The sequence below is a fragment of the Heptranchias perlo genome, chromosome 35, assembly GCF_035084215.1.
Source record: "Heptranchias perlo isolate sHepPer1 chromosome 35, sHepPer1.hap1, whole genome shotgun sequence".
Taxonomy (NCBI): Eukaryota; Metazoa; Chordata; class Chondrichthyes; order Hexanchiformes; family Hexanchidae; genus Heptranchias; species Heptranchias perlo.
In genome coordinates this window covers 15080144-15094897 of record NC_090359.1, presented here as the reverse complement: position 1 = coordinate 15094897, position 14754 = coordinate 15080144, and the positions used below count along the sequence as shown (strand labels likewise).

General features: G+C 45.8%; 2 non-coding genes across 2 annotated transcripts; both read right to left on the bottom strand.

The window, feature by feature from the left end:
- Window positions 1–9172: 9172 nt before the first annotated feature.
- Window positions 9173–9244, bottom strand: trnad-guc (transfer RNA aspartic acid (anticodon GUC)). The gene has a single exon. It is a non-coding gene; the product is annotated as a tRNA-Asp (tRNA).
- Window positions 9245–11300: 2056 nt separating this feature from the next.
- On the bottom strand, window positions 11301–11372 carry trnad-guc (transfer RNA aspartic acid (anticodon GUC)). Its single transcript has one exon. It is a non-coding gene; the product is annotated as a tRNA-Asp (tRNA).
- Between the last annotated feature and the right edge of the window lie 3382 nt (window positions 11373–14754).

The window sequence follows — 14754 nt, the reverse complement described above, 5'->3', positions numbered from 1 at the left end:
CGCAGTCCGCGTGGCCCCCAATAATTTTATACACCTCAATTAAATCCCCCCCTCAGCCTCCTCTGTTTCAATGAAAACAACTCCAGCCGATCCAATCCTTCCTCATAGCTAAAATTCTCCAGTCCTGGACCATCCTTGTAAATCTCCTCTGGACCCTCTCGGGTGCAATCCCATCTTTCCTGTAATGTGGTGACCTGAACTGGACACGGGTTAAATTTATTAGTCCGCCTGTTCCCACAGGTCCCAGTCGAGTTTCTTCATTCCTTTCCTTGGTTCAATCCGTCATTCACCGATTGGGTTTATGACCGGTCACCACCTCCTGTGATTTCCCCAATTGGCTGCCCCTCTTCTCAGAGATTCTCTCGCTCCACAGACCACCTGCACTCTGTCGGTTCCACCAATCCGGGAAGCTTCACCTGTGATTGGATGAACTCGGTGACCCGGGCCCGTCATGGCGGCCGAATCTCCCACAATGCAGAGCGGCAGAGAAAAGGCCCCATCTGTGAGACAGGCCGCGCTGCACTCTGGGAGAATGTTCGCACATGCGCACATCACCCGCCGGATCAGCGGCCGCTTCCTGTTGTGTCGCGAGACAAACTTTCCGTTTTTTCGGTTGAGAACGAGCGGTTTTTATTGTGACGGAAACTGACGTCACTTTTCCTTTGAATCGCGCGGTTTGATTTAAATAAACGGCGCACATGCGCAGTGTGGCGCGTCCCTCTTAAAGGGCCCTGGACCGGCCGAGAGTCCCCGAGCCCGGGGACAGGACCGAGAGACGGGCAATGGGATTAGAGCGGAGGGCGGCCCCGGGGAGGGGGAACTTGCATTTCTCCAGCGCCTGTCACATCCTCAGGACGACCCAAAGCCTCGCAGCCAATGGGGGGCTTTGGAAATGAGGTCACTGTTACCACATTCCTGGTGTCATAAACACTGAACATTTTAACCAGACTCTTAAAAAACAGTCTTTAAAATGAGAACGGATGAAAGTTCATCAAATGGAAAACACAATAACTTCCCCACGTGTCACTGGGTAACCATGTTAGTATTTCCGTCAGTCAGTCTGCAGAAAGTTATCGCTTCATTGATGGCGATTACAACAATTATTCAACTTTCATAGAGTTTCATGTGTTCATTTAATAAAGTTCATAATTGTTTTGTGAAAATTATTTCCCTGACCGGGAATCGAACCCACACCGCGGCGGTGAGAGCCCTGAATCCAAACCACCAGATGCCGCGCAGTGGGTCGAGTCACGGATCGGCACAGCTAATGCAAAGAACAAATGAAAAAGTAGAAACAGAAAATGTTGCGAACTCTCAGCAGGTCAGACAGTCTCTGTGGAGAGAGAAACAGAGGGAATGTTTCAGGTCGATGACCTTTCATCAGAACTCTCTCCACAGATGCTGCCTGACCTGCTGAGTATTTCCAGCATTTTCTGTTTTTACTTCAGATTTCCAGCATTTGCAGTATTTTGCTTTTGTTTCACAGCTTGTATTAATGTTCTGCTGATGATATCTTAATATTATCTTGTTTTTGGGCCACTTTAATCAGGTTCATGGACAAATTCTTCCATCATCCCTTCTCCCACATCGCTTCTCTCTCTCATTCATTCTTTTCTCCTTTCAATCCAGAAGAGGGCGGGAATCAGAGCTCACCCCCCGAACCCTCCGCACACAGACCCCCGTCTACCACTCCGTGTGATCCAAGAGACAATTCAATACATTACACTCTGTATAAACACAGAAAGCTGACACACCAGGGGAGACCGCACGGTGTTGGACACGGAGTGAAATAAACTGAAATGTTTATAAAAAGTTACAGATCACAACTCGTGTCTCTGTCTCTCTCCGCCATCCCGGCCTGTGCTCTGTTATCTGATCTCACTCAATGTGTTGCTGATCATTTTCATCAACATCTTTGAATGTGGCAGCACAAGTTGGTGAAACCGTTAAAACAGCATCCGGTTCCTTGGCTTAATAATCGAGAAATAGAGCACAAAAGCAAGGAAGTTATGTGAAACGTTTATAAATCATTGTTCAGGCCTCATCTGAAGGATTGTGTCCAATTCTGGGCACTATAATTTATTAAGGAGGTCAAGGTCTTGGAGAGGATGGAGAGGAGATTTACCAGAATTATACCAGGGATGGGGTTTAGTTGTGTGGAGAGACTCGAGAACCTGGGATTGTTCTGCTTCGAGCAATGAAGGTTAAGGGGAGAAGTAATCCACGTGTTCAAAATTAAGAGGGGTTTTGATCGAGTAAATAAGGAGAAACTTCACCCACTGGCGGGAGGGTCGGCAACCAACGGACGCAGATTTAAGATAATTGGCAAAAGAACTAGAAGGGAGATAAGGAGATTTTTTACACAGCGAATTGTTATGATCTGGAACGCACTGCCTTAAAGGATGGTGGAGCTCGATTCAATCGTAAATTTAAAAGGAAAATTGGATAAATACTTGAAAAGGTAAAAATTACAAAGTTTATGGGTAAAGAGCACGGGAATGGGAGTAATCGGTTACATCCTTCAAAGAGCTGGCCACTGCACGATGGGTCGAATGGCGTCCTGTGCTGTGAGATTCTAGGATTGTATATTTTCCATATATTTGTTTCTGTAAGAAGGACAATGGCAGGCTGTCTGAGCAAAGCAGATGTTCAAAAGGTCCAAACACACGAGGCATCAAAGAATCAGGTGTAGATTTCAGCCCAAAGATGTTTTTTCTGCTCCAGTCATCAGCACAACACAGACCCCTGAAACACAACCAGTCACTCCTTCCAATATCACAGAGCCAGAAACAGACCAGCTCTCAGTTTGCTTTCGAGTGAGTGCTGAACTCATCACATGCTGTCTGCACTAAACTGGCAATTAGAATCTCCTAATCACTTGGCTGTTTGTTAATACGGTAAAAAATCAGATTTTAACTGACCTGCCCTTTTCAATCCATTTATTGATCATTCACAGAGGCCCAAAAGTGACCTCTCAGAGTGTCTGAATCAGCTGTACTAAAGATGATCCATTAGTTCTTCGCGATGAACGTGATGAAAACATATGTCGCTCGTTGATTTTGGTGTCAGAGGGTTAGATATTTATCTCACAGTGGGAGAGAGATGAATAAGATGAAATAAAGCGAGTGTCTGTGATAATGTTTGAATGACCGACACCAATCCGGAATTTGTACAATGCTGAATGTTTCAATTCACAATGTGGATTTCCAATGGATTCTCTGCAATTTTAACACAAATCCGTTTGTTCCACAGGAGATGGTCGGGGTTCTGGTCACAGGAAATGTACAAATTCAGAAAATTTATTGTCTTGAATTTCTATATACTTCAGTTCCCAGAACGAATAATTACAGACTCTCTGGGGTACATTTTCCGCTTGGTGATCTGGTGTAAAACTGGCCTTGCAGATTGACCGCTCGTTATTAAAACCACCTGGGGCAGGAATTCTTCCTGGACGGGACTGCCTGACGGCCGGTATCGCTCGCTGAAGCTTCCTCCTGATATTCAGTCAAGTCCCACTGAAGTCAAGGCAACTGAATATCAGGTGGGATGTGTGATGGGCGGCCTATCCGCTATCACCCACTTTGTGCTACAGCCCAAGACCATTCTGATTCCCATTGAAATGAACGGCAGGGAAATTCCCGCGGTTTGTACAAACAGCGGGCGGTCCGCCCACCAAATGACCTCCAGGCGGTGAAGACAAATGTCGACACCTCCTCGTCACCGGGGCAGATTCGGTACTGGCGCTCTGGCATGAAACTGCCGTTGGCTCTGTGGGACTGGATAGACCCAGACCGACTGGAAGTGTATGGGGATATGCTTCTGGCAGACAGCATGGCAGAGTCCACGAGGAAAGGCATCATCACCCTCATCTCCAAGTGAAGCTTTGTTACACCGCCTCTCAGGCAAGTTTATCCTTGCTTAGATAAGGAGACCAAAACTGTACACATTACTCCAGGTGTGGTCTCACCAAAGCCCCGTACAATTGCAACAAGACTTCCTTACTCTTGTATTCCAGCCCCCTTGCAATAAAGGCCAACATGCCATTTGCCTTCCTAATTGCTTGCTGTACCAACATGTTAACTTTCTGTGTTTCTTGCACCAGGACACCCAAGTCTCTCTGAACATGAATATTCAATAGTTGCTCACCATTTTAAAACATTTTGTTTTTCTATTCTTCCTATCAAAGTGAATAACCTCACATTTCCCCACATTATACTCCACCTGCCACCTTGTCCACTCACGTAACCTGTCTGCATCCCTTTGCAGACACTTTGTGTCCTCCTCACAGCTTACTTTCCCACGTAGCTAGCGTCAGAGATCTTTTTACACTCATATACATTGTAAATAGCTGAGGCCCAGTAAAGGCCGGTATCGCTCGCTGATAAGTCAAGGGTAAAATCCCTACGAGGACATTGGTCCCAGCCTTGTTGAGGTGTAACCCGTCCATCTTGTACAGGTCTTTAGTATTAATCAAAGTGCACAATGACGCCCCGGTGAAGCGAGTATCTCTCCACAGATACTACCTGACCTGCTGAGTGTTGCCAGCAGTTTCTGGGTTTATTTTTGAGCTTTCACGATAGCAGTTTTCCTGACAACCTGCAACTTGCCTCAAGGGCGCAGCTTCAAGCACAACTTTCTTGTGCTCTTCTCACACACAAGATCGCACTTTACTTTCCGACACACGCGCTTTAAAATCTGCCGTTTCCGCACACAGCGTCCTGCGCCACGAGAATTTGAAAGACCTTCCGCTCATGGCCTGTAATCGCTCCTTTTTCCCCACAGGCGCTCTTTACATTTATCCTCTACTCGTTTCAATCACAGGTATCAATAGAACTATTAAGATCAAGGCGGAACACTTCCGATCTTACTGCACCGCCCCAACTTGCCAAATGTGAACCTTTCAACCGCCATTCACAGCTCTGCAGCGCTGCCCGTCACTCACGCAACTCAACTGCTGAGAGAAAAGAGCCAACAAGCATCAAAACAAAAACCAGTTCTTCAGTTACCATCCCCTGGATCACAAGATTCCCCAAGTAAATTCCGTGAACAATCGGGCGGCTGTCTTTCCAGAGACCAGCCCTGCTTTCGTCGTGTTTGTCTGTCGAGCGGTCACGCAGATCGAAATGTATCGACTGGTTTCAAGGCACAAATGAACATTGGTGTGAATGGGACATGTGCCCAATAGAAACAGCGGTCGGAGCAGAACAAACTGAAAGGCATGAGATCGTGAAAGTGAATGTTAGAGTCGGCAATGGAGCAGGAAAGTGTCCATGAAATAGAAGGAGGAAAGTCAAGGCGGCCCATTGACTGTGGAAGGAAGAAAAAGCTGGGAGAAGAGGCGGGTTTGAACTGTGGAACATCAAGTACAGGCATGTGAGAGTGCTGGGATTTGACGGAATTAAAAGGTTTCACCAAAATAATATTATTTCTTGTGCGAAAGATTGATTTCTTGCTGCATTCTCTTAGCATATGTGGCAATGGAGAAAAATCGGTAAATGACACTCTGTGGAGACTCGGATTCGCACGGAGGTGACTGCGACCACAACGCAGAGTATTAACCACAAAACGATCACGACGAGGGACATCAGGTGTGGCAGTTGTGCCTGAACAACAGCAATGGCGCTGCTTCGAAAAGAAGGATTCTGAGCGATGAGGCCAAAACAACCAGCACCTCAAATTGGAGCAGCGGTGGGATTTAAACCCACGCCCCGACAGAGACTGGGACCTCAATCCAGCGCCTTCGACCGCTCAGCCACACTACCATGTCACCTCTGCTGCCCTCAGAATCTGGGAACTGGTGATTGAAAAGCGGCTTTCTTACTCTGACCTTTCAGTCCAAGACTTTTGCTTTCACAAAATAAAAGGGCTTTCTTTGCACTGTTCATGCGACAAGGTGGCCGAGTGGTTACGGGAACGGACTGCTAATCCACTGTGCTCTGCACCCATGGTTTTGTATCCCACCCGCGCCATTATTGTATTTTTTTAATCGTTCATGGGATGTGGGCGTCGCTGGCAAGGCCACCATTTATTGCCCATCCCTAATTGCCCTTGAGAAGGTGGTGGTGAGCGGCCTTCTTGAACCGTTGCAGTCCATGTGGTGACGGTTCTCCCAATGTGCTGTTAGGTCCGGAGTTCCAGGTTTTTGTCTGAGCAACGCTGAAGGAACGGTGATATATTTCCAAGTCGGGATGGTGTGTGACGAGGAGGGGAACGTGCAGGTGGTGCTGTTCCCATGTGCCTGCTGCTCTTGTCCTTCTAGGTGGTAGAGGTCGTGGGTTTGGGAGGTGCTGTCGAAGAAGCCTTGGCGAGTGGCTGCAGTGCATCCTGTGGATGGTACACACTGCAGCCACGATGCGCCGGTGGTGAAGGGAGTGACTGTTTTGGGTGGTGGATGGGATGCCAATCAAGTGGGCTACTTTGTCCTGGATGGTGTCGAGCTTCTTGAATGTTTTTGGAGCTGCACTCATCCAGGCAAGTGGAGAGTATTCCATCACACTCCTGACTTGTGCCTCGCAGATGGTGGAAAGGCTTTGGGGAGTCCAGAGGTGGGTCACTCACCACAGAATACCCAGCTTCTGGCCTACTCTTGTAGCCACAGTATTTATATGGCTGGTCCAGTTAAGTTTCTGGTCAATGGTGACCCCCAGGATGTTGATGGTGGGGGATTCGGCGATAGTAATGCCATTGAATGTCAAGGGGAGGTGGTTAGACTCTCTCTTGTTGGAGATTGTCATTGCCTGGCAATTGTCTGGCGTGAATGTTACTTGCCACTTATCAGCCCAAGCCTGGATGTTGTCCAGGTCTTGCTGCATGTGGGCACTGACTGCATCTTATCTGTGGGGTTGCGAATGGAACTGAACACTGCGCAATCGTCAGCAAAGATCCCCATTTCTGACCTTATGATGGAAGGAAGGTCATTGATGAAGCAGCTGAAGATGGTTGGGCCAAAGACACTGCCCTGAGGAACTCCAGCAGCAATGTCCTGGGGCTGAGATGATTGGCCTCCAACAACCACTCCATCTTCTTTTGTGCTCGGTATGCCGATCCAGTGGAGAGCTTTCCACCGGAGCGGCAGCTGAACGGATGGTCTCAATCTTTGTGACAGAATAGTCCAGGAGCTCCTCGCAATTTTTTTGGTGAGGGTGGAAGAGGCAGGGGGTGCAAGAAGACGGTTTGTGGTCGAGAAGAGATACAGGGGATATCTTTGGATTCCAGGATGATCCTGGAATAGTGAGCAGTTTTCTGTCTCACTCTGTTCAGAGAGAAAGAGACAGAGACCTACGCAGGAAAACATAGAAACTATGAGGCACATACACAGACAAACAGACACAGACACACAGAAACAGACACACATACACATGGAGTGACTCAGAAATACAGAGATACAGAACGTGAATAATTTGGCTGATTTTTGTTCGATTTCTGTCGTAGATTTCGTGAAATCTTGCAGATCAATTAAAATGAGCATAAAACTCGCGGTGTTCAACATCGTGGAATTTCAATTCACTTAAGAATTATGAATTCGACAAGGAACTTGTTGAATTTTGAAACGCAGAGATGAAACAGGTTGATGAATGACGGGATCTGAAGTCTGTCAAATTTGAACCTGCGCGGGGGAAATGAATGAATTTTGAATCTGTCACCTTAATCACCAGTCAGCAAAAATCACAATTGCTCTGCATCCAGTCCTCAAATAGTCTTCGTACAATAATATTCTGAAAGTGACAATCACCTGTTTTTTTGCTCTGTAGTTTATTTTTAGGAAGAAGCTCGGCGAAGACATAAAATTAAAAGTTGGCGTCTTAGAAATGCTTCCTCCCCGTCGGGGAATCAAACCCCGGACGAAGGCGGGGCAACTCATCACGATAAGAGAGAAAGAAAGAAAGAAAGAAAGACAGAGTCAGTTGTTCGTTGTCTAACAAAGAGATGGAAATGTAAAAGGTTCTTTCAAGAGTGGCCCGTGGAAAATGAAACAAACTGTCATCAAACAAATCGTTGAAAGAAATGCACTGATACATGAAGCATGTCTAACACCATCTGGGATGAGTGCACAGTCAATGTAGCAGTTCCTCGTTAGTATAGTGGTGAGTGTCCCCGCCTCTTCATCGAGATACCGGGGTTCAATTCCCCGACGGGGAGATTAAACTTTCGCAGCCTTGAAAAGCTTTTTCTCTCATTTATCTCCAATATTGGATGCGGAATATACAGTGTAAAACTGACTCGGAGTTTCCCACTTTCCCCGATTTAATTTCACTGATATTCCAGCGGTTTTAAAATCTGCTCTCAGCGTCACTCTTCACCTCGATGTTCGACTGGTTTCTGTGATGTTGGGGATTTCGGGAGGAGGCCGAGATGGATCATCCACTCGGCACTTCTGGCTGAAGACGGTTTCTAAAACTTTGCACTCACACGCTGGGCTTTACCATCATTGAGGATGGGGATGTTCATAGAGCCTCTTCCCATTAGTTGTTTAATTATCCACCATCATTCACAAATGGGTGTGGCAGGACTGCAGAGCTTTGATCTGATCCGTTGTTTGTGGGATCGTTTAGCTCTGTCTACAGCATGCTGCTTCCACTGTTTGTCAAGTAGTCCTGTGTTACTTTCAGGTTATTGGTGTGTGTATATGTCTGTGTGCGAGTGTTTATGTAGCTCGGAATGTGTGTGTTTGTGTATGTGTGAATATGACTATGTCTGTCTCACTTGTTATATGCGTTTCTGAGTGTCCCTCTCTTTCTTTCTATCTGTCACTTTTAACCTGCTCCCCAAATAATTTTTCTCTGGACCTTGACTAATAAAGAGATAGAAAGTAAGTCTTCTTTCAACAGTGGCATGTGGAAAGTTAATCAAATTGTCATCAAAGAAGTCGTTAAAATAGATTCACTAAAACATGCATCCTTTTCATTGCTGTATGTGAGATCTTTCATGTCTGCGCCTGTTCCGAGACCTGTCTCTCTCTGTTTCGGGCTGGTGACAGCGCGATTCTGCGTTTCATTTCTTGCCCATCATTGTGGTTCTCACATCGAGCTGAAGCGTGAGGCAGGGGGCAGATTTTTTAAATCGCTGTGAAATCAATTTGTGGAAGTGGGAAAGGCCGAGTCAGTTTTTCATTGTATTTTCAACATCCAATATTGCAGATAAATGAAAGTGAAGCTTCGAAAGCAGCAATAACCTCCTCGTCGGGGAATTGAACCCCGGTCTCCCGCGTGACAGGCGGGGATACTCACCACTATACTAACGAGGAATTCGTGCAGACATTTGCCGTATATTCACCACAGATGCTTCACGTTTCAGTGAATCTGTTTGAACTGTTCATTTGATGACAGTTTGTTTCACTTTCCACGGACCACTGTTGAAAGAAGAATTACCGACCACTTTTCCATCTCATGTTGGATCATGATGTGGGTAACGCGGGAGAGAGTGAGACAGATCTTCTCAGGAAAATATAGAAAATATGAGGCACATACACAGACAGACAGACACACACACACATACACATGGATTGACTCAGAAATACTGAGAGTCAGAATATGGATAATTTGGCTGATTTTTGTTCCATTTCTGTCGTAGATTTCGTGAAATCTTGCAGATCAATTAAAATGAGCATAAAACTCGAGGTACTCAATGCTGTGGAATTTTAATTCACTTAAGAATTATTAATTCTACAAGAAACTTGTTGAATTTTGAAACGCAGAGATGAAACAGGTTGATGAATGACGGGATCTGAAGTCTGTCAGATTTGAACCTGCGCGGGGGAAATGAATGAATTTCGAATCTGTCACCTAACCCACCAGTTAGTAAAAATCACAATTGCTCTGCATCCAGTCCTCAAATAGTCTCCGTACAATAATATTCTGAAAGTGACAATCACCTGTTTTTTTGCTCTGTAGTTTTTGTTTCGGAAGAAGGTCGGCGAAGACATAAAATTAAAAGTTAGCGTCTGAAAACTGCTACCTCCCAGTCGGGGTATTAAACCCCGGACTAAGGTGGGGCAACTCACCACGATAAGAGAGAAAGAAAGAACGAAAGAAAGACAGAGTCAGTTGTCGTTGTCTAACAAAGAGATGGAAATGTAAATGGTTCTTTCAAGAGTGGCCCGTGGAAAATGAAACAAACTGTCATCAAATAAATAGTTAAAAGAAATGCACTGATACATGAAGCATGTCTAACACCATCTGGGATGAGTGCACAGTTAGAGCAGCAGTTCCTCGTTAGTATAGTGGTGAGTATCCCCGCCTGTCACGCGAGAGACCGGGGTTCAATTCCCCGACGGGGAGATTAAACTTCTGCCGCCTTTTAAAGCTTTTTCTCTCATTTATCTCTAATATTCGATGCGGAATATACAGTGTAAAACTGACTCGGAGTTTCCCACTTTCCCCGATTTAATTTCACTGATATTCCAGCGGTTTTAAAATCTGCTCTCAGCTTCACGCTTCACCTCGATGTTCGACTGGTTTCTGTGATGTTGGGGATTTCGGGAGGAGGCCGAGATGGATCATCCACTCGGCACTTCTGGCTGAAGACGGTTTCTAAAACTTTGCACTCACACGCTGGGCTTTACCATCATTGAGGATGGGGATGTTCATAGAGCCTCTTCCCATTAGTTGTTTAATTATCCACCATCATTCACAAATGGGTGTGGCAGGACTGCAGAGCTTTGATCTGATCCGTTGTTTGTGGGATCGTTTAGCTCTGTCTACAGCATGCTGCTTCCACTGTTTGTCAAGTAGTCCTGTGTTACTTTCAGGTTATTGGTGTGTGTATATGTCTGTGTGCGAGTGTTTATGTAGCTCGGAATGTGTGTGTTTGTGTATGTGTGAATATGACTATGTCTGTCTCACTTGTTATATGCGTTTCTGAGTGTCCCTCTCTTTCTTTCTATCTGTCACTTTTAACCTGCTCCCCAAATAATTTTTCTCTGGACCTTGACTAACAAAGAGATAGAAAGTAAGTCTTCTTTCAACAGTGGCACGTGGAAAGTTAATCAAATTGTCATCAAAGAAGTCGTTAAAATAGATTCACTGAAACATGCATCCTTTTCATTGCTGTATGTGAGATCTTTCATGTCTGCGCCTGTTCCGAGACCTGTCTCTCTCTGGTGACAGCGCGATTCTGCGTTTCATTTCTTGCCCATCATTGTGGTTCTCACATCGAGCTGAAGCGTGAGGCAGAGAGCAGATTTTTAAAATCGCTGTGAAATCAATTTGTGGAAGTGGGAAAGGCCGAGTCAGTTTTTCATTGTATTTTCAACATCCAATGTTGCAGATAAATGAAAGTGAAGCTTCGAAAGCAGCAATAACCTCCTCGTCGGGGAATTGAACCCCGGTCTCCCGCGTGACAGGCGGGGATACTCACCACTATACTAACGAGGAATTCGTGCAGACATTTGCCGTATATTCACCACAGATGCTTCACGTTTCAGTGAATCTGTTTGAACTGTTCATTTGATGACAGTTTGTTTCACTTTCCACGGACCACTGTTGAAAGAAGAATTACCGACCACTTTTCCATCTCATGTTGGATCATGATGTGGGTAACGCGGGAGAGAGTGAGACAGATCTTCTCAGGAAAATATAGAAAATATGAGGCACATACACAGACAGACAGACACAGACACACATACACATGGATTGACTCAGAAATACTGAGAGTCAGAATATGGATAATTTGGCTGATTTTTGTTCCATTTCTGTCGTAGATTTCGTGAAATCTTGCAGATCAATTAAAATGAGCATAAAACTCGAGGTACTCAATGCTGTGGAATTTTAATTCACTTAAGAATTATTAATTCTACAAGAAACTTGTTGAATTTTGAAACGCAGAGATGAAACAGGTTGATGAATGACGGGATCTGAAGTCTGTCAGATTTGAACCTGCGCGGGGGAAATGAATGAATTTCGAATCTGTCACCTAACCCACCAGTTAGTAAAAATCACAATTGCTCTGCATCCAGTCCTCAAATAGTCTCCGTACAATAATATTCTGAAAGTGACAATCACCTGTTTTTTTGCTCTGTAGTTTTTGTTTCGGAAGAAGCTCGGCGAAGACATAAAATTAAAAGTTAGCGTCTCTAAAATGCTACCTCCCAGTCGGGGTGTTGAACCCCGGACGAAGGCTGGGCAACTCACCACGATAAGAGAGAAAAAAAAAGAAAGAAAGACAGAGTCAGTTGTCGTTGTCTCACAAAGAGATGGAAATGTAAAAGGTTCTTTCAACAGTGGCAAGTGGAAAATGAAAGAAACTGTCATCAAATAAATAGTTAAAAGTAATGCACTGATACGTGAAGCATGTCTAACGCCATCTGGGATGAGTGCAAGATCAATGTAACAGTTCCTCGTTAGTGTAGTGGTGAGTATCCCCGCCTGTCACGCGGGAGACCGGGATTTAGTTCCCCTGCGGGGGGTTTAAACTTTCGCCGCCTTCCAAAGCTTTTATCTCCAATATTGGATGCGGAATATACAGTGTAAAACTGACTCGGAGTTTCCCACTTTCGCCAATTTAATTTCACTGATATTCCAGCGGTTTTAAAATCTGCTCTCAGCTTCACTCTTCACCTCGATGTTCGACTGGTTTCTGTGATGGTGGGGATTTTGGGAGGAGGCCGAGATGGATCATCCACTCGGCACTTCTGGCTGAAGACGGTTTCTAAAACTTTGCACTCACGTGCTGGGCTTTACCATCATTGAGGATGGGGATGTTCATAGAGCCTCTTCCCGTTCGTTGTTTAATTATCCACCATCATTCACAAATGGGTGTGGCAGGACTGCAGAGCTTTGATCTGATCCGTTGTTTGTGGGATCGCTTCGCTCTATCTGCAGCATGCTGCTTCCACTGTTTGTCAAGTCGTCCTGTGTTACTTTCATGTTATTGGTGTGTGTATGTTTGTGTGTATATGTCTGTGTGTGAGTGTTTATGTAGCTAGCATGTGGGCTTCCATTTTTACAGCTTTTTAATTTTAAACTCTTGGGGGCCGGGATTCCTGGGCCTTCTCCTTCACACCACATGAGAGGAGGCGAGAAGGCCCGAAACAGCAGGTAAATGCCTTTATCGCACAGCTTGTGGGCCCGGAGGAGCAGGAGTGCTTCCTCCAGGCCCAACAAGCCAACCGGCCGTGATCCCACACAGGCGATCGGCCGACCCCCTCCAAATCTCCGACACCCCTGCACGAGCTCCGAACCCCATGATCTCCGACCCCCGCGATGACCACCGACCCCCGATGACTGACTCGCCGATGCCCCCGATGACTGACCCACCCATGACCTCATGACCCCCGTGACCCCCCTCCCCGATAGAATCAAGCCCAATGAGTTTGATTCCCGTTGTGTTTTCTCTCTGTCGGTTTGCTGATAAACGTTTAACTCGCGGCCTGTTCCCGTCAATGGTCACAAGTAGTAACAGACAGAGCGGGTCTGACCGCCCCGAGATGTGGAAAAGACATCAGTTCAGGACAAATGCCTCAAATCAAATGGTCTCCCGGCACCGAGAGAAAAATTCCAGAGAAAAAGGCAGAAGAGAAAAGAGAAATAAAAGCTCAATAAAGACACTATCAATATTTCCCATTCTTGATGCCTGTCTATTTCTTCCCCACCCTTTCTGTGCCGGTTAAAATTTCAGTGAAATAAATGCGAGAATCGACTCAAAGAACGAGAACAGAGCAACAAAAATCACCGAACACAGAATCAAATCCAGAGACCTTCAGATCTTCAATCTCACGCTCTCCAAACTCAACTATTTCGACTCCACTGCAAATTGGACTTTGTGACATCACCTTGGACAAAAATATAAACCGGGTGGAATTTCCCCTCCCGCTCATTCCTCACTCTGGGGGAATGGGACCCGATCAGATCTCGGAGCTCAGGTTATGTTAATGTTCAGCTGATGATATCTTAATATTATCTTGTGTTTGTCCTCATTTAATCAGGTTCATGGGCACTTTCTTCCATCATCCCTTCTCCCTGAAAGGAATGTGGTGCAGCGGTTGCCAAATTTAACAGGAAAAATCAATTATCGCCCGCTTTTCACAGGAGAAGAAACTCATCCTGGAGATTCACGCGGAGCAATTTCCCAAATAATGGTCCCGCCCGGGATTGAATCAGAGACCTTTCATGAGTGATGTAAACATGATAACCGCTGCACTCGGGAAACCACTGCTCAATTTAAGGCAGCGTGTGCCTTCTCCGTTAAACAACTTCTGTCCCACACTTAAAGCTCTCATTCCATCTCTTTCTCAAACATTTCACTGATCAAAACTTCACAAGTCACAGAGGAAAAAGACTTAATTTCAACATCATTAAACTCCCGAAGGAGCTGCGGGGACAGACTGAGCGGTGTAACTGAGTACAGAGATACAGAGAGACACCAGCAGAGGGAGGTAGAGAGCGGTGTAACTGAGTACAGAGATACAGAGAGACACCAGCAGAGGGAGGTAGAGAGCGGTGTAACTGTGCACAGAGATACAGAGAGACACCAGCAGAGGGAGGTAGAGAGCGGTGTAACTGGGTACAGAGATACAGAGAGACACCAGCAGAGGGAGGTAGAGAGCGGTGTTACTGAGTACAGAGATACAGAGAGACACCAGCAGAGGGAGGTAGAGAGCGGTGTAACTGAGTACAGAGATACAGAGAGACACCAGCAGACGGAGGTAGAGAGCGGTGTAACTGAGTACAGAGATACAGAGAGACACCAGCAGAGGGAGGTAGAGAGCGGTGTAACTGAGTACAGAGATACAGAGAGACACCAGCAGAGGGAGGTAGA